This window comes from Neophocaena asiaeorientalis, unplaced genomic scaffold (genome assembly GCF_003031525.2).
Source record: "Neophocaena asiaeorientalis asiaeorientalis breed wild unplaced genomic scaffold, Neophocaena_asiaeorientalis_V1.1 scaffold218, whole genome shotgun sequence".
NCBI classification, from domain to species: Eukaryota; Metazoa; Chordata; class Mammalia; order Artiodactyla; family Phocoenidae; genus Neophocaena; species Neophocaena asiaeorientalis.
In genome coordinates, this window is record NW_020172818.1 from 9,823,660 (window position 1) to 9,847,912 (window position 24,253).

The following is a 24,253-nucleotide window of genomic DNA, read 5'->3' on the forward strand; positions in this document are numbered from 1 at the left end:
GAGGAACTGCCGTGTCAGGTGGGCGGGACTGACTCTTTCAATACCTATCGGCGGGAGTCCTCAGCCCAGACCCGCCGCGGCGAGCGCTAAGTAGCTAGCAGGTCACCGAGCGGACCCGACTCGGGGCAGCACCGGCGCGGGCCGGGCAGCAGTGGGCGCTCGCGATCCTCCTCTGCCCAACGCGCTCTCCCTCAGCGCCCGCCTCCTCCGTCCCCTCCTCCCTCTCCTGCCCCTCCTCCTGCCCCTCCCCTCCTCGGGTCTGATAACCTAGCCTCGCGCCTGCAAAGTCCCCGGCTCGCGGGCAGCCACGAACCTCCGCCACTGCCTGGTCTCAGTGGGTGCCTGCGCCCGTGCCTCATCCGCCTGCCCAGGTCGTCCCGAGGCTCGCTCCGCCGGCCGCCGGTGCTCCACGGCGCTGCCCATGGCCAAGCCCGAGAGCCGACTTCGGGCGCCAGACCTGCTGGAAGGTGGCGCGGCTCAGGTGAGTGACGAGCGCGCGAGGCGAGGGCCGTCAGTCTGGGGAGTGGCAAGAAGAGGGGCCGTCGAGGTGCCCTGACCTGGCAGCCCGGACTTAGGGCAAGAGCAGAGCCCAAGGTGAGTTGAGGCTGGAGCAAGTGGAGTGTACATTGGGGGAAAAAGGAAGGAGAGGCCAGAGGTTTTCCCATCCTTCTAACCTCCTGACTTGGTCCCTCAGCTGTGCAAGTCTTCAGGGACTGGCTTTTACAGGCAGGTATCCGGGTTCTGATTTGGTGAATTGGATTCTTTTTTTTCCCTTACCCCTTAGCAGAGTCAGGAGGTTCGCTCCTGCCCGAGGCTTCTCTCTAGGACCGACCGTGAGGGGTAGCAGGAGCTCAAAGCGCAGCGGAGCCCGGGTACCACTCTGGCTGAGAACTTGGGGCGCGGATACAGTCAGCAAAAAGTCAGTCTGTTGAGGGAGCATCCAGGGTGGGGAAACCTTGGTCTGGTTTGCTTTTGGAGCGGAGCAGAGATGGGGCATTTCCCGAGGGGCGGGGATGCTCGGGAGGAGAGAGATCGAGGCGACAGACAGTAAGTACCCTTTTCCCCTAATGCCAATTATGCACGGTTCTGATTTTTCGTGTTACTTTCTACTCTTTTTTTTTTTTTTTCCCCTGCATCTGTTTCTATTTCGAGCACCTTGGGTGGTGACGGCAGATGAAGGTGAGGGGAGGAGGGGCGCCAACCTGCGGTGGGAACGCGTAGAACCCGGCTCAGAACCAGGGGCACACTCACGGAGCCTGGTGTCTCCAGGTGCGCCCTCCGAGCCAGGTGGCCGACTGCGCGCTGCTCACCCTTCTGGCCCCTGCCTGTGCCGGGAGCCGGAGGGCCGCTTCCTGAGCCGGCAAAAAAAAATGGGATGGAGAAGCGAGCGGGGGCAAGAGCTGGGATGCAGGGCGCGGGGTGTGAGGTGTGCTCTGCTCTGCGGACGTTTGCCGGCTCTGTGAGTCTTCCGTCTCATCCCCTCTGCCGGGCGGGAGTCCACGCTTCCTCGCACTCCCGGGCCCCTCTCTCGGGAGGGGATTGCATCCCTCTTCCTCCGCCCTCCACTTTGCAGGACCAGTTGTATCCGTTCCTTGTCTTGCGCGAGTCTCGCTCCTCCCCACAGCGTTGTCCGCCGGCTATTTTTATCCACTACTTCTACAGAGATGCTTTTGAGGGGATTCTAGGGAGGCGACTCCAAATCTACTGCCTTCTCGCTGCGCTCCCCGAAGCGGTGCCCTGCTAGCAGGGAGCAGCCAAGGGATGAGGATGGAGTGCGCCCACTTCTTCTGCAGCCTGAGCTCTCGAAGCCCCGGCACCACCGGCTCGGCTGCTCCGCCCGCCGCTTGCTGCGGGAGCCGATCCCCGGAGAGTTCCTTAGGGCCCGGGCGCAGGTGCTTGACCGACTTTAGTGGCCACAGCCCTTTTACACGCAGGATCCTTTGGGTCCTACACGGGCGTTCTCGCCTTGCCTCAAAATCTTACCTTATTTTGTTAAAATGTAATTACCAACTTCCACTCACGTGTTAATTTCAGGAATTTCATGTTTAAAAAAAAGGAAGGGGAGATAACCCAACATCTGCCTCTCTGCATTTCTAAATGGGTTTCTAAAACCCAACGCCCCTCCTTTGGCTTTCGGAATTACTGTTGCCTTTTGCTTTCTCAGTAACAATTGGGTGCGATTCGAATAAGCGTGACCCAGTGAAATCTCAGGAGATGGACGCTTCTGCTACAAATCCCCGCGTTACTCTTTGTGTTTCCAGTGCTTAGATTTTTTTCTTTTTTCCCTCCCATAGGATTGCACAAATAACATTGAAATGGACCATTGTGTTACATAAGGTTTCTCCAGCGCTAGGCAGGGAAAGATCAGCTTCTCAAGGAGCTTTTCAGGGCTTCAGTGGGTCCTTTCTAACTCTTTCAGCCGAGTTTGACTGGGATCAGCAACTTCGTGACTAAGCACTCTTAAGTCGAAGCAGTTAATTACGGAGGTAACATCCAGTGAAGATCCCTTATGGAGACATCTTGAGCGGTGTTTCCGGGCTAGAGATCCAGGCTGAAGCTGCGGGCTGTTCAGGGCACCGTAGCTTTAAGATGGGAAATTCTTTGCTTGGGAAACTGGTGAGAAAGTGCTACCTTGAACTTGCAAAGGGCATCAGGAAAAACCCATGGTTCTCAGCTGTGTTGTGGTGTGCTTTGTGTGAAATTTCAAGTCCTCCACTTTGTAGATTTTCAGGAACCCTTGGACTCCACAATATAATTGGGGATGCACTTTTGTGGTGAAAAGAAGAAATCCTCTTACTGGAAAAGTCTGGAGTGCTCCTTGAAGGGAAACACAAAGTGGAAGCTTTTCTTATCTTGAACTAAAATTTGATGGCGAATAGAAAGGGGCTAGGGAGGTGGACTGGCTGATGTAAAATTGCTTGATGGGTAAACAGTGCCTTTCCCAGAACAGGGCATCTACCCAGGGTGGCCCATACCCACAGGGAGTACAGAGTCATTTTCTCTCTATTGAGGCCAGTTTGGAGAGAGGGACAGTAAAAGGTAGTGATGTCCTGATGGAACTGAGCCTGTATTCAGGGTCACAGCTGAGAATCCAGGTTCCAGGGCATGCTTCTAAGCCAGGGTCCTTGTATGAGAGACAGTCTTGGAGGAGTAAAGGCCTGTGTAAAGGAGTAAAGGCAACTTAGGGGAGTAGCAACTTTCTAACTGCTCTGTGGGAAATGCAGTAACTTTCCAGCTGGTGTTGGAAAAGATCTGGGTTTTTCCCCATCACTTTGATGTAAGTATCTTCCTTCAACCTCACTAATGACCCAGTGCTTCTTAGCAAGGCCAACATTTTCCAGTGGGGAATGGCAAGAGTGCTAGCTGAATTTGGAGCCAGCTTCTTGCCCCAGGACCCTAAGCAAATTATTTTTTAATCTCTGAGCCTCAGATTTTACCTCTGCAAAATAGAGACTGAAAGATTAAAAGTGAGAAATGTATGTGAAGAGCATTTGGGCAGTTCTCAAACACTGGTGAAAAATGTACAAGGTTACTTAATATGCTTTTCCTGCCAATTTCATTTGGTCTATTTTAATGCTAAATTTTATTATAGTTTGTGAATGTCTGTGTGAATTACATATGCTAAACTTTAAATGAGGGAGAGGATTCCACATAATGGACCAGTATCTCCTTGTGATTATGCCACCTGAAATTCACCAGCATCAGGGCTCCTGGCTTTTGAGAACTATTAGTTTCTTGTTTGTAGAACCAGAGTTAAATTTCTGAGTGTTTTTTGGTTTTTTTAGCTTAATGCATTTCCTATGTCTTCAGGAAATATATGTTTCAGGAAGGGCCCTTATATTGATTAACCAAAAAAGGAGGAACTTGCAGATGAGTGTATCAGTTTCAGGAGATGACCTGGGTTTCCCTTGTCTACCTCTGTCATCAACATCAAGTGTCTCTCTATTGCATTTTGGTGTTCAAAAGTTGTCTCCAGGACCTAGCTAAGTGGCTAATACACGCTCGATAAGTTTTTTTTTGTTTGTTTTTTTTTTTTTTTGTGGTACGCGGACCTCTCACTGTTGTGGCCTCTCCCGTTGTGGAGCAGAGGCTCCGGATGTACGGGCTCAGCGGCCATGGCTCACGGGCCCAGACGCTCCGCGGCATGGGGGAATCTTCCCACACCGGGGCACGAACCCGTGTCCCCTGCATCGGCAGGCGGACTCTCAACCACTGTGCCACCAGGGAAGCCCTGGATAAGTATTTTTGAAGTGAGTGAATGAACAATTGAACTGAATCTTCACAAGCAACTCCATGCTGTACACAGGCAGATGGCATCATTTCTGTTGTAAAGATTTGGAATCTGCTGATTAGAAAAGTTAATTAATTTTCTGAGGGTACAGAGGATTCCAGATTGGAGTTCAGGTCTGTCTGTTCTCATTCCATTCCTCTGTACTGCCTGTGTTGCCCTCCCTCTCCCATCACCACTTAAAATCTCCTCCTAATCCACAGTGGACTTATGCATTTTGGAAGGTTCCCAGCAACCAAACACCCTTCTTATTTAGGGGGTACCACCCTCCCCTCATGGAGGGACTTTTCCATGGTGGGGTGGGGCTCTTTCTCTGTGCCCACATCTCTGGGCCTTGAACTGGGGCTCAGCTGGTTGATCCCACCTGTGACTTGGAATCTCAAGGGACTAACTAAGGGACAAAGGGACAATTGAGCATTTATTTATGACCATGGGTCATGAATCAAGTGGTGTCAGCAGCAGCCTCAATGTCACAGGATGTCCCAGGGATGCCATTCCTATGTCATTATCCTGACGGTCCCTGGTGCCAGGTTCCCTCCATTCCTTTTCATTTCCAAGCCTGGCTTTTCGGCTTCTCATTAATTCCTAGAGGTAACTCATAGTCTTCAAGTAAATTCTTTCTCTGTTTGATTTAGCCAGAATTGTAACCAGCTGATGCACAGCCGTTCACAGTTTGTCTTCAGGCCTGCCTCTGGCATGAAGCATTCTCAGCTTCCTCTACCCACAGGGAATTAAGCTCATAGTTTTTTCAGGCCGTTAGAATAATATTTACTGGGCCATAGTTTGTCAGTTGTTATGTGATACCACCAGAGTTCTAGAAAAATGAATATATTATTCTTCCAAGAAATAGCGTAAACATAACGGAAATAGATCCCAGGGGACATCTTTTCTTTTCTTTCTTTCTTTCTTTTTTTTTTAATGTTACATGCTTTTTGGTAACTTTCCAGCAGGGGTCGCTCACTCAAATGACTTCAGCAGCCAGGCAAGGAATAGCCTGAGCAAAACAGGCCTGGGAACAATCAGGGTAAAGGGGGTGGGGGGCTGCAGCTCTGACCCAGCACACAAGTTGGGACCTCAGGCCCTGTCTTGCCACATCTGTTTTTTTTTGGGGTTCTTTTTTCCAAGATAGGCTGCAAGTTCACAATTTTATGTAGAATCTACTGACTTTTAAGTACCAGCCGGTAATTCAAAGCAATTCTATAGGTAGGCCTCCTCATCTATATCCCACAGGCCTCCAATTTATGGCCTCTGGGTTCTGGGAATAGAAAAGAAATTGGTTGGAATATGAGGCTAAGTAAAATCAGTTCTTGGGAGTATTGAGGCAAGGGTATGTTGGGAGTGTAGTGTAGACAGTGCTCCAGTGAGTTAAGTTTCATGTCTACAGAATTTGTGTTTGCGGTATTCCTTTTCCTTGTCCTGTAAGCAGTTACACCAATTGCATTTATCCCTTTAACATATGTTTATTGAGTTCCAGTCATGTACCAAGAGTTGTTCTTCTCATTGGTGACACAGTAGGGAATAAAACAGAGGGAAAGCCTTGCCCTTCTGCTTGTCTTCTAGTGGAAGAGACAGGTAAAAGCAAGATGGGTAAGGACAATCTATCCTAGATTAGATCGAGATGTGCTAAGAATAAAAATAAATCAGAAGAAGTATCAGGGTGCTGGGGTAAAACCTGCGGCAGGCGGGGCAGGAATCTCCAAGTTCAGTCTCTGACTCAGCATAACCAAAGTCAAGTTTCACTGTCGGAAATAAAAGATTTTGGGGTGTGGGAATTTGGACCCTGGATTATATTCTGGGAGTCGCTATTGTGGGTAAACCCCTAATAACAGACTGTTATCTTAATTTTAATGAAATCAACTATTGAGCCCATTCATTGAGTGTCTAGCAGGTGCCAGGCGCTGGATTAGGTGCTAGAATCCACTAACAGACAAAACCAATCAAGGGACAGTCCTCAAGGAAACTGTAGACCAGCATGGAAGACATGAATAAATGATAGCAAAAGAGTAGATGGCGAAAGTGAGCAAGGAGGGTGGAAAGGGTATCATAACTATTGAGTTTTGACATTCGGAATGCTGGCATTCAGCATCTTTTTAATGGAGCATCTGATATGTGTCAGGAACAGTTTAGGTCTGTGCTTCTCAACCTATTTGAATCCTGGACCCCATCATCAGTGAAGATTTTTTTAAAGCTTTTTTTACTTGGCCATGACATTTTGTGTGATTACCAAATTTCATTTTGTGTCAAGAAAACAAAGTATTTAAAAAATCTGTTCTAAGTGTGAAATGTACTTATGATTTTTGAAACTCTAGTACACCCTCTCCCCAGTCGGCCCAGCCATTGACAGTGACTGTTGTTGCCAGGGAAGTTGTGCAGAAAATTAAAGAAAATAGTTCTTGTTCTTGAGGAACTTACAGTTTAGTATGGTAGTCAGATAAATTAGCAATTTTTTTTTTTGCATATGAGCTGAGAAATGCATCCTGTTTGAGCCTTTGCCTGTGTCATCAGGTAAGCCTGTCCTTGAGAACACCTTCTTTACAATCACCCTATTTATTTCTCTCATTGCAGTACTCGCTCCCACAGCATGGTTTTGTAGCCATAATGTTTATCTGGAGTCCTCTCATTACTTCATTGGTTCACTTGCTCACTATCTCTCACGCCCCCATCAGAATATGCACCCTGTGTGAGCAGGCATCTGGAGGCACAGGCTTGTTTCTCCCACCAGCTTCCAGAACAGTGTGTCTGGTTCCAAGTAGTTGCTCAGAAAAGAAACAAGAGGCAACATTTCTGCCTGGGGGAATTAGGAAAGGCTTCATGGGGGAAAGAGAAAGGCTTGCAGAGAAAAGCCAAAGAACGATGATGATACAAGATAATCAAAATATGGCCCCAAGCCCTAGGTGCGATCTCATTTGTGGGTTTTAGGGATTCCTAGTGTGGTCAGCCCAGGTGAAGAGCTGACATGCTAAATACAAACCCTTCCCTGATTAGATCCTGGCAGCTCCAAAGCACTCTGGCATGAAAAGAATGAAAACGATTAAAAAAGACTGAAAAAAATGGAAAAAGAGAGAAAAGAGTGAAAATGATAACTCTTTACTTCCATCTAGTATGTTAATACCCACTGTCTCCTTTTTCTTCTGTACCCAGTCCTTCAAGGCAGACAGGGAGCTCTTAGCATCTTCATTTTGTATTTAAGGAAACCAAGGTCCAGGAGCGAAGCGACTTTTCTTAGATCCTCAGAACGAAGGCAGCAGACCCTGGATCCAGGGCTGTGCTTCTCCACCTGCAGTGAGCAGATCGCTCAAGGTGGAGACTGGTTAAATCCCTGGAGGACTGAGTTTTCTATAAGCGAAGAAATATATTTAGATTTCAAACATTCACGTCTCCTTTGATTCGTTAAGAACTTCCATTTCAGCACTTTCTGAGATGTGTTTTGTGTCTTGTTGAATTTCCCCTAGAATTCTGCAGATTAGGTACACCCTGCAATAGGGTTGCTTTATGTAAATGTCTTCACTCTTTAGTTTAGGAGAGTAAATCAGAGTCCTGCATCAGCAGTTAAAATACAGTGGGAGAAAGGTGATTGCAGATGCAGCTGAAATAAAAAGGCATGCTCTTTTAGCTGTGCTCAGAAAAATACATACTCAAGTGGCATGGAGTGAAAGCAGGCTGGCACTGTCTCTGGAAAACTCACTTGCACTTGATGTAAATTACGTCTTCAACCAGATTTTTCCCAGTGTCCGGGACAGGAAGGACAGAAAAGGTGTCAATTACAGATTTCTGGGATTAGATTTCGGAGTTATTCTTGAGGTGGAAACAGCATGGCTTTTGAAGTCATGTCTGTTGGCATTTCTGATTCCCCTCCTTACTGATTGTATCACCCTGAGAAAAAGACAGTTTTTCTGGGTCTCAGATTTTTCAACATTCTAATGAGGATTAAAAGAGATTGCCCATATCAAATGCCTAGTGTAATGCTCAAGAAAACTTATATTCATCTTATGCAGAGTTGCCCGATTTAACAAATAAAAATACAGGACACCCAGTTAAATTTTAATTTCAGATAAATAGCATATACTGTTTTAGTATAGGTATATCCCAGATACTCAATATTAACACATGATTGATTGTTTTTTCTGAAATTTAAATTTAACCGGAAGTCCTATATTTTATTAAGCATCTCTGTTCTTGCAGTGAGAGTTCTGGGTGATGCCTTTGGTGAAAGTTCCAGAGCTGTAGGCAGTTACAGAGGGGAGAATACAGTAATTTGGAGGTGAAATGACTTAGCCAGGGTTCCAAGGAGAGCAGGAAGGGCTGTTTTCTCTGATGAGCTTAGCAACAGATTAAACCAAGGCAAGCTTACTTGTTTGCTAAAAGAAGCAGAAGAATTGTGGACAAGTCAGATCTCTGAGTGCATTTAATAAGTTAGTCAGATATCTCCCATGCATGCACCAGATTATTCCCAATACCCTTTGGGAAGAAGGTATTTTAATCCCGTGAGGCTACCAGGGGAGCATTCAGTCCGCTAACGTAGCACATGATTCAACAATATTGCTCCGAGCTCATTTACTGCACAGGGCTGGAGTTGGAACTACGAGGCACACACAAGGGTTCCACTGAGTACACTGAAGGAATACTTTGTGCTTTGAAAACTCACACCTGCAATGTCTCCCTCGTCTGATGAATCCAAAGCTCATAAAACAGTGAGAGGGCCTTTCAGACCCGCTCCTCCCAAGTAGATGAACTCAGGTTATGAATTGAGTCTGAGATCTCCCCAGGACTGCTAGAATATGTTATTCTGAGGATGGCCATGAAAATGTGTTTCCATTTCAAGTAATAACCTGCTGGGGAATTCAATAAGCAAGACTTTGGCTGCCGGTAGACTTTTCCCAAGCAGAATTTAATGCTTTCTTCTATAGTGAGATACTGCTCATGCCAAAATAATCAGTTTCTGTTGCAGCTTATATTACTAACTCCTCATTTAACCTGAGCTGCTTACTAGCATTATGTTTATATGGAATATGGACCAGAAAGAAAGCAAAGGGGCATGTTGGTGAGGATGCAGCCTTAATCAGCCAGAGAGATCTGGTTAGATCTACTTTGCTACTTCTTGGCCATGCAGTAGGAGGTGTTACTTCCCCTCCCTAAGCCTCAGTCTCCACATCTTCAAATGGGGCACAATTAAAATTATAGCAGAGGATTGCTTCGTGCGCATTAAACCAAATAAGCAATGTCAAGCATTTACGTGGTGCCTGGCTCATAGTCAGCCTTTTAAAAAATGTTATTAATAAGACGACAAAAGAAAGCAGTGTAGACCTTGAGATTGCAAACTCAATGTCATGTCACAGAGACCATGGACTGAATCTCATGCATCATACTCATGGGAGACTCTCTGAGTCTTTTGCCCTTTGTTTCTTTAGTCTTTATTTATATAATCCGTACAGATCTTATTATTTCATTTTCTGGGCCAATAGCTTAGAAGCAGTAATGTAGAAAAAGTTTTACTGTTAGGGGAAGACACAAGGTACAGAGAGTGAAAGGGAGGGAGGAAGAACCTGGGGAAGAGGGAGGGAAGAGAAGAGAAGGGAGAGAAGCAGGGCAGAAAAGGAATGTAAGAAGACAGAGGATTTGAAGCCCAGGGAAGTGCAGTGACACCTTGTAACAATAAGTCCCTGGTTAAATCCCATCCCGATGTAGTCATTTAAGTAAATGCCACTCCCTCTCCCTCTCCCAAGTCTTCTCAGTACCCCAACTTAATACTTATGACCTTGAGGGAAGGACTGCAAGAACTGTAATGGTGAAACTGGAAAGAGTGTGGAACGTGATGGAAATAGAGAAACTGGAACCTTTCCCCCTGCTCTGTAACAGCATAAAGTCCTAGATGACAACTGAACACAAGGGAACCCAGTGACATTGTGTGGAGGACACAGCCACCGTGCCCATCTTGGTCCTCCTCTTGCTGCGAGGGGTGGGTCTGTTATTTTGGGTTTAGTTTTACATTTCCCTTCATTAAACATGGACTCTTATTAGAGAGAGTTTCAGTGTGGCATCTCTCCTGCCCCTATTTCTCCCTGTGAAATGGTTCCCTCCCTTCTGATCTTTAAGCACTTTCCACACCACACATCAGAGGAACTGACCTTTTCTGGGGGGACAGGTCGGTCCTCCTCAGTTTGTTCAGCAAGCTGGGAGCATCCTCGGGGCCAGAGCACTCTGGAGGTCACGAAAAAGAACTGTCCCTGCTCCAAAAGGTAGTGTATTATCTGAGGTGTTTGACATTGGGAAAAATGATTTTGTTTTTCCCAACCTTGGTTGCCTTGTTAAATGGAATTATACTTCATGGACCTTTTGCTGCTAGAATCACATTTAATAACATATGTGAAACATTGATTTGAGAGTCTGGACCAAGGAAGTGTGTATAATGCCGCACTTAGTAGTGATCATTAGCTTTTCTTGCTGGTAAGCCTGATTTTGTGTGAAAAGCAGATCAAGAATGTTATTAAGACTCTAGCTGTGTATTGCCTTCCAGTTCACCTCCCACTTCCGCTGATCTCTGTCTAGGTGGTGAGAAGCCCATGGTGGCCCCAGCAGCCTCCCTCATCCCTTTGCTCTAACATAGGAAGGGAGCAAGTTTGGGGAACTCTTTTAATTGGGGAAGGAAACCTTTCTCAAAAGCCTGCAGAAGATTCCCCGTAGGTCCCATTAGCCAAAAATTTGCCCACAGGCTAGAATTACAGAAGGAGAAACTAAGGCACAGACATTTGAAACTGTGGAAGAGACCAATTAATCGAATATGGTCATCCCGAATTGATCCCTCTTGCCTTTGAGCAACTATTACATTTATGTTTGTATCTTGCAATTGGCAATGGATCCTGCTCTGCTTCATAACATCTTTTATTTCTGTCTTCAGCTGAAATACAAATCTTGTATTCTCCTGGTTATGCTTTTCTTTCCCTCCCCAGCTCCATAACTTTTACAACCATTTGCATCTGCAGTATTTCTCTATGTTAATTTCTCCAGCCCTGACCCGAACAATCTTTACAAAACACAACTATAATCAGGTCCCTGCCCTGTCCCTTGATGAAGAATGTCCCATGGATCCCCGTGATTTACAGTATTAGTGTTTGAGTGCAGGACACTTAAACATAGATGAGATCTCGGCTCAGCCATGTTGCTACATCACAATATCCCTTTGGGCAAGGTAATCGTCTCTCTAAACCTCACATACTCTGTGATTTTTAATTATGGATTTTTTCATACACTTATTTAATGTTTAATCTGTTCCAGTAGATTAAATCATAGGAGGATGGAAGCTACCACCCTGGATCAATTCTGAACCAATGCCTGGTAGGCAGTTGGCACCCAGGAAATAACTGTTGACTAGAAAAACCTAAGAACCCAATATATTCTGTTTTTAATTCTGATTTGTCAGGATTAAATGTGGTGGTGCCTAGGGAACATTTAATGCTCAGAGTGGGTGCTCAAAACCTAGTTTTTCTGTTGCTGTTTTGTTTTTTTTTAAATATAATTATAAGTAATGATGCAATTCAAATCCTGCAGCATGGCATTCACATTCTAGTCTTTCAAGCCTCGTCCCTCACCATCCTCTGTTCTGACACACACCTTGTGTTCTGACTACAGGACTGCCCATTGTTTCCCCAGATAAATCAGGAATGTGGACATTCCACCCTTTGCCCATGCTGTTCCCTCTGACAGCCTCCCCCCCTTTTTTTTAAATTAATTAATTAATTTATTTATTTTTGGCTGTGTTGGGTCTTCGTTGCTGCACACGTTGCTGTTGCTTTTTGGGCTTTCTCTAGTTGTGGCGAGCGGGGGCTACTCTTGGTTGCGGTGCACGGGCTTCTCTTTGCCTTGGCTTCTCTTGTTGCGGAGCATGATCTCTAGGCACGTGGGCTTTAGTAGTTGTGGCACATGGGCTCAGTAGTTGTGGCTCGCGGGCTCTAGAGCGCAGGCTTAGTAGTAGTGGCACATGGGCTTGGTTGCTCCGTGGCATGTGGGATCTTCCCGGACCGGGGCTCGAACCCATGTCCCCTGCATTGGCAGGCGGATTCTTAACCACCGTGCCAGCAGGGAAGCCCTTCCCCCTGTTTTGAGCTCCAGACTCTGTCCTTCCCTTAGGTCTGTCCTGGATGCTCTCCAACCACCACACCGCCCAGCTCCATCCATAATAAATAACGTGCATGTGGCAGTTGCATGTGGCAGCTCTGCGGCTCTCTCTCTTCCAGGCACAGAGTAGGGTTGCATTTTTCCTATCTGAAGATTAGATGGCCTTGTGACTTGCTGTGGGCAGTGAAAGCAAGCGGAAGTGAAGTGTCACTTCCTGGAGCTTGACAGGCCAGCTGAAGTTTTGTGCATTTTCTCCCCACTCTGGCGTGATGGCCTGCACTGTCTTTCTAGGTTTCTGAGAGCCTCAAGGCAGAGTCCTGCCACCGACCTGAGTGGGACAAGCTGCGGACGGAGGAGGCACTGAGATGTGGGGTCGATTCTCAGTTCTCCTGGCTCCTTCTGGCGCCATGACGTTGCTGTGATTGCTGTGGGCTTCACCGCATCCCTCAGGAAACAGCTGCCCCCAGAGAGCAGGATAAACCGCTGCTCTTAGAGCTTTGCACCCGCTCCCACCTGCTCCCTGATCTCAGTGCAGGATTGCTCAACAGAATGTACCGCTGGGAAGTGAAAGTACCGTTATCATAAACAGAAACATCAGTCTTTGAGAGAAGCCTGATGTTTTAGTTCAGATTTTTTGAGCTCACGTGGGCAGCTGTCCTTAGTGACCCACCAAGGAATGAAAGTGACCCCAGAAAATGTCCTCTGGGTAAAGTCAGTGCCACCCGGCGCTCTGTCCTTTCCCAAGCCCTCTCACTGCAGGCAGCCCTGTGTGCATAAGCCTTCCCCTAGCCTGGGAGGCCCCTGCCCCAGGGAAGGCTCTACACTGTTTACTCTTGAAAGTGGAGCCAGCCTTGGCCTTGCTCTGATCCCGGCCACGCTTCCTCCATCACACAAATTCAGCAGATGCAGCAGAAGGGCTCGGGGTTGGCATGGAGCCATTAGTGAGGATTCTGATTACACAAGCCACCGGGCCCTGCTGATTTAAACAATCGCATGTGTTCAGAATTGCCTTCACCTGCCGCCTTTTCTTACTTAAATAGTTCTTTACAGTCCTCTGCAAAGATGGTTCAAAGGGTAATTATCTCATAATTGTTGTCCTTTAAAAACATTAGATTGAGCCACTTGGTGCTTTTCATTCTGCTGTTTTCTTTGCCATCTATCTCTCTCTGCATAGCTCTCAATACTCAAAAATTTCCACTTTTTCTGAAGAATGCTTTTCCTTGTCAATTTTTGGAATGTTGCAATTCCTTTCTTACAACAATTATTTAGCAGCCTAGTTGTTACAAAAATCTGAATTTTAATTGCTATTATTGTCCTTTTATTTTTCTCTTCAAGCTAATTCATCATACTACTGTTGATTGAACTAATTTTATTGAACTCCTATGCATTGAGGGTCTAACCCTGTGTCAGATGGACTGAGGTATTTTTCTGCAATATCTCATTTAATTCTTACAGCCACTCTACATGGTAGGAAGCATACCCTATCTTTGGATGGGAAATAATAAGACCCAGGGAGGCATGTAGCTTTTCCGTGATCAAATAACTAAGCCAGGATTTAAACTCCGGCAGATATCAACTCACTTGCTTTGATCTTCCCACACCGTTCTATTTATTTCTCTATTTTTCTGTTTATATACTTTACCCTGGATGTCAGTTAAAAGCGTTGAGCTTGGTTTTTGTCCTCATCAGACCTCTGAATGTTTCTTAGGTATTTTTTTCATGAAGCATGTCACAAACTTCCTCTTCCTGGCCTCCTTTAAGTTGCTAAAATAGTGTCTACCACAGAGCTTCTTCCATCTCATTTGGCTGTAAGTATATATTTCCACATCCATCTTTCCCCTTCCACAGTGGTCTCCTGGAGCCTGAGGGGGGACCTGTCTCCTTCCTGTATCCCTGGGCAATGCCCGGAAGGGACCTGCCCTCAGGAGGCCTGGTGTCTGTGTCCTGAGCAAATCACGTAGACTCCTGGGTGGTGTCTGAGGGAAGAAGGAGAGTAATATGTGTAAGAAGAAATCTTCTTGAAATCTAATTTAGTGACTCACACTAAATGTCTTTCTTCCTATGACTCTAAACATTTGAAGGAGACTTGTGGAAAGCCAAACTATGAATTTCAGCACAATCTTCAAAACCTCATTTAATTTGAACACTTGTGCTTTGGCCAAGCCCCTCCTTTTCCCTGGCATGTTGGACACCAATGCTAGTTTGAGTTTGGTCCTAATCTGGAGTACAAAGCCAGGCCTGCACGTTCCTACCAGCTGATGGGGGAATGAAGGTAGTTGTCAAGGTGGGAAAGCAGTGTGGCTCAATGATCAAGGGGGACACAGTCAGATTTTTTCTTTGACAACTTTGGAAACTCATTGTCATGGAAGCATCACATGGGCAGGACCTCAAGACACGTGTTAGCTTCATTAGTGCATTGATGGCCTTGAGAGGGTGTGAAAGTTGCAGGAAGTCTTGAAAACTTAGTTCATCATTGGAGCTATCTCTCTCTCTCTCTCACACACACACACACCCACACACACACACACACACACAATTTTATGTAGCAAATTCCTTTCAGAAGGAACTGGAATGGGGAATCCCATGGATGAGCCCTACTGAAGTTCCATCAAATCTAATCAACACCAGAAAACAAAGAGCAATGCAGAAAATCACATGAAGACTCCCTCTTCCAATGCCTTTGCTTTTTCCTTCTTGTTCACTAAGAATTGGAGAAAGAAATACAGTTATTGGGACATGATAACTCATTCCCACGCCATTTTCCATCTTTGATTTTGAAACACAAACAAGCTATTTCTAAATGTAACTCTGTTACAATTCTTCTCATCTCTTGACACATTAATAAGACCAAAATAATTTGATGTGTGATGTATGTCTTCCCATTATTCTGTTGTCTATGAATCTTTCTGCTAATAAGCAGCATATCTGTAGCCATCTCTCAGCCCTAACCTTAGTGCAGTCATCACATATTTTGCCCCCTCTCCCTCCATTTGCCTCCCAGTACACCCTACACCCCTGCGTGTACCTGAGTTATTTGAGGGAAGGAACAGGATGCAAGCTGTATCTCCAATTCCCCAGTGCCTGATACACAGCTAGTCTATTTAGGGCTTGTCTGAATTGTGGCTACGCTGAGCAGGCTGATAATTGGGTTTTTGCACGTCCTACTATTCTTCAAAGGTTGCATCTTCATTTACTTAGGGAGAGACTGAGTGTTATGTGTGGTCAGAACCAAGAAAATGGACCCCTGTGGCAGCCCTCAGCCCTTTTCTGTTGTCTTAGGCAATTTTGCTCACTCCCAAACTTACATCCCTCTCTTACACAAGCAAAAGCCCTAGAGTCCACTGCTTCTATCCAGCCTAGAAGGTCCTGAAGCTGACCCTTTGGAGTTGGGTGTGGGGAAGGCTTATCTCAGCACACACAACCCCTCAGCCCCTACCCCAGCCTGAAGGGCTTGGTTTAAATGTATATCTTCTTATCACTGAGAAGCCTTTTATATAATGCTATTTTTCTTCATCTTGTTTTGTTCTAGTGGTGACTAAGCATCCTTTGGAGATGGTTCTCTAATCTAGCTGATCCATCTCTTAATCAGGTGCTACGTTCAATTAATATTTGTTGAATGAACGCTGGATACGATCTGAATAGAACCAGAGCAGCAGGTAGTTTGGGAGACCCTACCCAAGGGGACAGTCTTTCCTGCTAGAAGCTGTATTATTTTCCCTTATATCAAAAGGACTTTGGAAGTGTAGAAATTCAAGACATGTTGCTACCTTTAACCCATGAAATGTTAGACTGATGCCAAGTGACAAAGCTTTATGATTTATTTTTAACAGTAATTGTTTTGTTTGGAATTTTGGATAATAGTATCTTGCTTTGATAGTCAAGAATGTTTCTTAATTCTCTAAAGCCTTTGCGTTGTAGATAGATATAAGAGGGCGGATGTTCTTAGCATTTGTGGTCCGATTGTTTCCTTTTGTAAAAGAGGCTTAGAGTATTTCTTTGTCTTGGCCAAGGTCACACAGAAGTCAGGACAGAACTTGGGACTAGACCCCAGCTCCTGACCCCAGTTCAGCACCATGCTCACTCTTGTGCACTGGTCCTTTCAAGCAAAGGTGACTTTGTGGAGATGCATTTTATGTGCCTGAAATGATCGTTGTTAGCAATATTGACTACCTGAATAAGACCTTTATCAGCCACTACAGTGGAAAACAGAGTTCTGCCAGGGCTGATGATGACTTTTGGTGAGGGTTTTCCATATGCCAGGCCCTCTTCTTAGCGCTCATGTAGTAAATATCTCCTTTAAGCCTCATGACAATCCTACAGAATTAATACTGTAACCATCCCTACATTTCAGGTAAAAAAAAAAAAAACAGATGAAGCACACAGAGAACACATAACTTGCTCTTGGTCACACAGAGGGAGTAAGGGATGGAGATGGGATTCAAACCCACACTCTTAACCACCAGCCTGCTCCCTCTGAGCTCTTGTAATTCATCTTAGGATTCCTGAATGTCTCCCTTAGATGCCAGATCATTTCAAATATGTTATTTAACTAATAATAAATTGAAAATATTTTAAAAGAAGAAACCATAAATCACTCTGCAGCAACATTCAGAAAGAATAAATGACCAGGCTGATGATGATTGAACTTATTGTAGTGTTATATTTAATCTGAAGATACTGAAATTATAACAAGAGATAACAAGAGATCACAGAGAAGCTTGTGTCAAGTGCAAGATCTTTTCGATAGATTAAATGGCATTTAAAGATTTCAAGATGACTGAGATAATAAGGTAGGTGTTTCCTGTTTAAAGTAAATTCATTATAGATAAGTTCAAGCTCAAATCAGAGGCACATGAGACACTAATTCATTTTTTAAAACCTGAAGCTTAAGAATAAAGGAATATTTAACTTGAATAGTGTTTTTAAAAAAATTTTAAGGGATGAACAGAAATCACAGCCCTATGTGTATGCGGGGGGATGGAGGAAAAAGCCATGCACCACCATTGCTGTATTCAGTGCTGTTACAGGAACAGCAGCAATTTAATTCAAAAAAGGAAGAAAAAAAATACAGACAATGTAAAATCAAAACCAGCCATGGCACCATGCTTTAATTCTGTCCATGCCTGTTTCCCCCTCAGCGACTTGCAGGCAGGGATGTCAGTCCTCACTGCACCCCCAGTGTGTTTCAAGGTCAGTACTAAGCTGTCACTTAAATGTCTGCCTTTAAATGATCATGTTAAACCAAGAACATGCATAACCAAAGCAAAGACAAAATCAAGCTCTTAGACCAAAAGATAGCAGTAGTTTCCAAGATTTTCCATTAACTTGCCCCATCTTGGAGTCTGTGAGTGGCATTGCTGGGATTCAAGCTCAGCACTTTTTGCTTTGTTCCATTGCCATGGCTCTTTTCCCTCCACTGTGTTTCCGAATCTCAAGTCGTGGCCCCTGCTGGCTCCTGCAGCCTCATATCTGTCACCCTCCCCCATAGACTGTACCTCCACAGCCAACCCCAGCACTGGCCGAGTCCTCGCAACCTGCCCTGCCCTGCCCTGATTCTGCTACAAACTCCATTTGGGATGATTGTCCCTGGGGGACTGCCTGCTGAGCAGACCCCAAGCCTCCTCTCAGGTTATACCCGGCCATTGATCACCTTTTAGTAGAATGGCACCAGGCCCTCCCTGGTCTTCTACCTGTGTGGCCTCTCTCCCCTGGGCTCTGATGCAACTGTACCTGATCCTGCCCACACTGAACACGGTAATAGGTCTCCTTCCGCCTGTATCTTCTACTTTACAGGGTGCTCTGAGGACGGTGACTGGGTTATTTCTGTGTCCCTGGGAACTCATTACAATCTTAGAAACGTCATAGGTGCCTTGTAAAAGTTTGGGGGGGCACCTGTGGGCAAAGTATAGACCTGAGGCATCTGCAGACTTGCTTTCTAATCTTTTCTTTTTTTCATCTTCACCTGTCTTGGCAACTGATAGCCATCTATTACATTCATAAATAATAATAATCATGAGTTTTCACATAAATATCCATAGTTCAATCTTGAGAACTCCAAAGATCAGCCCACACAGGTCTCTTGTCCCCAACCACATCTGCCAGAGTCGGCAGCAGCTGGCTCCTTAGACAGACCACGTACACACGTGGCTGCTTGCTGCAGTCCCCACTGGCCAGCAGCCTTCCTAGGTGGATGTCACTTGCCTGATCCAGGAGACCGCTGTGTGCTACCCCTGGGAAAACTTACACAGTGGAAGCAGTCCCAAGCCGACTCTTTTTCTTTACTATTTCTTCTAAGGGCTATGTATGAATCTGCTCAGGTAGCTGTAACAAAATGCCATAGACCGGGTGGCTTAAACAACAACAAAAATGTATTTTTCCCAGCTCTCCAGTCTGGGCAGTCCAAGACCAAGATGCCAACAGATTCAGTTCCTGGTGAGAGCTCTGTCCTGGATGCAGATGGTTGCTGTCTCCTAGTGTGCTCAAGTGGCAGACAGAGTACCAATCTCTCTTCCTCTTTTCATAAGGACACTCATCCCATTGTGGGTCTTATCCTCAGGACTCCATCTAAATTTAATTACCTCCCAAAGGCCCCATCTCCAAATATCCACCGCACTGGGGATAAGGGCTTCAACCTCTGAATTTTGGGGGGAAACAAAATTCTCTCTGTACAGTCTGGCTCAAGAAATGAGACAAATCTGCCCTCTACCTTTGCCCACCCAGGGGAAGAATTCACTTTGGCTTGTATATATGTATTTTCAGCTGCAAAAGTATTCTAATGTTCCCTGTCCCAACATAAAAGAAACACAGATTCCCATGTGTTTGGGCCCTGGTGGCATGGGAATCAGGAGACCTTGCTTTCTGATTCATTTCAGCCCCTACACACTTGACCTTGGGATTCCCGTTCTGTGCCCACCTGTTTCTCCATCAACAGGGATACGGACAGGACAAGATGACAGCGCAGGGTTCTTTGGCCTCTGATGCTCTGTGTGTCTTTCCTTGCCATTTCTGGGGGAAATGTATGGATTTCATAGGTGCTGGCCATCTGTGGGGTGATGATGACCGTCCACCTCAGCCAGGGAGGTTCCCACAGTCAGATGGTACCTGTTGGGAGGTTGAGTCACAGCTGGAGCAGGGATCGAGCCATGCATATCCAAGTGCACTGAGGCAGCCCAGCTCCTGTCTCCTGTCTGCTAGCATGGCCCTCTTTTCCACTCAGCCGCACTGAGTAATAAGAGAGGCCCTGTCCGCCCTCCTGTCACAGAACTCTGCCTGTGCCAGTGTGTTTCTGCTTCTAATGAAGGATTTATTTAGGTCACTGCTGCCTTCTGTGCACAGCACCGCAGATTAAACATGTTGAGGAGAAGTAGCCCCTCCTCAGCCCTCCTGGGGGCCTCCCCACTGCACACATATGGCTGCCCATCACTCAGGCAGGGGGTATTCATGGAGGACCCTCTGTGTGCCCCCTCCCCAGATAGAGAGCCTGGATTGCTTCTGTGTGTCACTGTCCTTTCTTCTGTAAGCCTCTGTCTGGTTGAGTCACTGCAGTACTTTGGATCATGAACAAATGCGTTTGACTAATTATCATCCTTGATTCCCATTATACCACACAGCCTTCTTTTTTAGGGACAGAAATAGCTACCACGATTGAAGGGCTTGCCTTGGGCCAGGCAATATGGCAACTTCGTAAGCACCACACAGACTGTTCTATTTAATCCTCAAAATTGGTATATATTGGGCCAAGGCATTCAATCTAAGGCTCTGAGATTTCAATACTGTCTTGTGGATTTTAAGTTGTACAGCTGAGGTTTGAGCCTGGGTTTTTGGCTCTAATCCTCTCAATTCCAACATCTCCCCTCTGCCCGCCTCCACAGATAACACCACCTCTGTGACGGGACTGATCCCTCTCTATTTGGTCTACTGCAGGTGGTTCCAAACCTGGATTTAAAAACAAACTGCCCCAACAATCACAAGAAACAAAAAACACAGGCACATCAGCCTTCACAGCCCAAGGCCAAGGGCATCAGGGTCTGAATGTGAATGAACACAGTTGTTCCAAGCTCACTGAGTTCTTGCCATTCTGAGGGCTATGGGTGGGCAGACCAGTTCTCCTGGGAGCTTATTGAAACACAGACTCGCAGGCCTCTCCCCAGAACTCTTGGATCAGAATCTGCATTTTGAACTACATCTCTGGCGGATCGCTGTGCACGTATAAGTTTTCAAAGCACTGTTGCTGGTGATTGTCATGGGGCAGACAGAGCTCCTGGGGGGATGCTTTAGTCACCTCCCACTTGCAACTCCTTTCTAGATGCTTCAACCCTAATCTCTCACTAATTTGGAAAACAACGTTGTATGGGTTGACTTCAGACTACCTAGGGGACAGTTTTCCTTTATCATCCTCATAGTATCATGGAATTCTCAGAAGCTCCGTAAAACACTGTGATTGAAATCTTCTGGCCCTAAAGCCTTGCCCCACCATGCTGCCCTCCCTGGTTGACCCAGGTCCCTCCTTCCTTCAATCCTGAAGAATTACATTTATTATGCAGGTAACCTTTCGTATATATGGAACCTCCCAGCCGTGCCATGGAAGCAACAGAGCACAGAATGTCTGGAAGAGGGAGTGTTGGAAGAGTCCTGATCTTTTTCAAGGGGAAAACAGGGCCAATTACTCCTCCTTTTCCCAGATAGCCAATGTGACCCAGAGAAACTTATTAACATTATGTGGACTGACCTGGGGTCTTTTCTACCCTGGACTCTTTCCACCCCATCCTACCTCACAGCAATTACCATAAGTAAACCCAAACAGAAGTGAATGTCAACACTGGATGACAAGTGTCATGTGTAGGCAATTTCAAGAAAATAAATATTAATGCAAGTCTTGAGATCTCACTGTCCTTCTGTAGACTGACAGGCATGAGCTAAATCTGTTTCCTCTTTCTTGGTTTCCAAGATGATCTGCCAAGGATAGAAATTTGACAGCTCTGCCATGCACTCTTAAGTTAGCAGTGCAAAGGTAAAAGAGAAGACATTTTTTTTCTCCTAAAGATGAACAAAAAATCGTATACTGTTGATTGCTCAGAAGTTTGGTTGGATATGGAAATGACAGTTCTGATCAAACTGTCTTGGCTCAGGTATCAGTGCATTCCAGAAAATTAAATCACTCAATACTTGGGGATGCTTGGAGAGAAACAATTCTTGTAGAGCAGCACAAGAGCTCTTATCCTTCCTGCTATGTTATCATCATTCTTTGGAGTAAGCTCTCCCCTCTGCCGGGAATGCACTTGCCGCTGCCCACAGAAGGCATCTCCATTCAAAGGCAAAGCAGCACAATGGGCTTTACAGATGGCCTGCGGAATTTTAGTCATCACACTTCCTGGTTCTGTGACCTTGAGAAGGTCATTTAACCTTAATAGCACGTTTCCATGTCTGCCTTGGGGAGAGAGACAGGCCATTAACATTCGTTGAATGCCCACCGAGTGCCAGGCACTGCACTATCTCTTTGGCGTGGGTAATCTTACTGAGTCACGATGGCATCCCTATGAAGTAGATTTTAGCCCATTTTGCAGAACGGCACATTGAGCCCCAGGGAGGTGAGAAACTTAGCTGAGGTCAGTTAGGTATAAGAATTCTAGCCTGGTTCTGTCCAATTACAAAAGCTTCTTTGCTTTTCTACTACTGCACACTGCCTTTTCATTGCTTAAAAAATATATAAAATAAAAGGAGACTAACCACCTCTTACTATTGTTACAAGTATTAGAGGAGATAATTTATACACGAGTGCCTACCGCCTGATACACAGTGGGCACCCAGGGAGGAATCTATTTCTTTTCAACCCTTTTGTCAGATCCCTTAGACGACTTGGGTCCCCATGTTTTGATCGTCCCTGTTATCCAAGGAGATTCTCACCTGTGCCAGCTGGGTCACCGTCTTTTGTTGAGAGGCTGGGAAGTTTTTCCTGCAGACACAGGGACCACAGGCGTCACTGTTCCCGATGCACTGAATTTCCCTCCTGTTAAATATTCTAGTTATTTCATTTTATCCGCAAATATACTCCAGTGGTGGGACTGAGAGCAAATATATTGTATTAGTTACATTTGAAATCTGGGTCATGATGTGAATTATGTAGTAAGAAGACTTAAGGAGAAAATTAAAATATTTTTGAAGGGTGATTTCACTGCTTCCCCTCCTTTTGTAATGAAAATATGTTTTAGACTCTCAGTGATCTTGTCCAATCGCCGTGAGAAAGTTTGAGTCCCCCTCTTAACATCTGGTTTCTGCTTGACCCTCTAGGGAGGGAAAACTCACTACTTTTTGACACAGACATTTTCATAAAGGGACAGACTGTTAAGTTTCTCTTTCTGCTGAATTAAAAGCCTTTCTCAGTGCCTTCAATCATTTGCCTGACTTTCCACAACATTCAATGTATTCATTCAGCAAATAGCATCTCTAGTACGCACTGTGTACTAGCAATCATGCCAGCCCCAGAGGATGCAGCAAAGAAAGACAGGACATCGATAAGGAAGCTCTGAATTAACATTGTTGGGTGGAGAGGCAGGCAGTAAACAAGCAAACAATTTTGGATAGTATATGAGGAATATAAAATAAGATGATGTCAAAGAAAGTGATTAAAGGAGAGTGGGGGCGCTGACATTGCGGGAAAGCCAACATTTGAAATAAAATCTGAATGACAAGAGAGAGCCAGCCTCGCAAAGCCTGGGGCTAGCATCCTGGAAAGAGGGAGTATTAAATGCCAAGGCTCAGAGCTGGTGTGAGCTTGGTGTGTTCAAATGAACAGAAAAATCAGGGCTTGGCTTAAAGGAGGCGGGAGGGGCAGGCAGGTCCCATCCTAGGTTCCTCCCTGACCTGAAGAGGAGTTTCGATTTAATTTTCTTTTTTTTTTTTGCGGTACGCGGGCTTCTCACTGTTGTGGCCTCTCCCGTTGCGGAGCACAGGCTCCGGACACATAAGCTCAGCGGCCATGGCTCATGGGCCCAGCCGCTCCGCGGCATGTGGGATCTTCCCAGACCGGGGCACGAACCCGCGTCCCCTGCATCGGCAGGCAGACTCTCAACCACTGCGCCACCAGGGGAGCCCTCGATTTAATTTTTAATGCAAGGAAATCTCCATCTGGAAAATCCTGTGTCCTCTCCCATGTGTTCCCAATGCCTGGTGTATGGTCAGCATCTTCATGGTGGGGCCCAAGGACGCCTAGTGCTGCTGATGGGAAAGACTCTTGTCTTTGGAATTCTTGAAACTCCGGGCTTGGTTTATCACTGCAGGATGAAGCAAACAGCCTCCCGGATAAAAGTGAGTGAACAGGGAGTGGGCTGGATCTCTTTTGGGGACCTTTTAACCCATCTACAAAGGGAAGAATGGGGTTCATTTTATGCTCATTCTAGCAAGACTGGGCCATTCCAAGGAATCCTGTTCTTCATCAAAGAATCAGTGGCTGGCATGATGGTTCAACAAGACCAAAGACAAACCAAGGAGCCCCTTAACTACTTATACACTAACTCTGGGTGTTGCCACCTAGTGTAAGGGGTGGTGAGGTTCCTGGCTTTGCCTGCTCAGACTGAGTTTGAGTCCTAGTACTGCCTCTAACTTTCTAGACAAACCACTCTGTTTCTCTGAGCCTCACTTTCTTATAATGATATCAGTTCTATCGAGAATGCAGTGAGCATCACAGGGGTCCTGTGTGCAAAGTTGCCAGCCTAGTGTCCGCTTAGTGGCGAGGGCAGATGGCAGCTGCCATCATTGCTTTTGGGAGGAATGTGGCTCGGGTTCCAGGTTCTGTTGAACAGTCTTTGTCTGTGCCTGTGCCAGCTCAGGGCTCCAGACTTTCAGAAGATTCCTTTG

General features: G+C 45.8%; 1 protein-coding gene across 1 annotated transcript in view; it reads left to right on the top strand.

Moving 5' to 3' along the window:
* The first annotated feature begins 254 nt into the window (after window positions 1–254).
* The window catches only part of HS3ST1 (heparan sulfate-glucosamine 3-sulfotransferase 1), a 30,053-nt gene continuing 6,054 nt past the window's right edge, over window positions 255–24,253 (top strand). The window contains exon 1 of the mRNA XM_024741811.1: window positions 255–481. The gene's annotated coding sequence lies outside the window, so the exon portion shown is untranslated. The remainder of the gene's footprint in view (window positions 482–24,253) is intronic.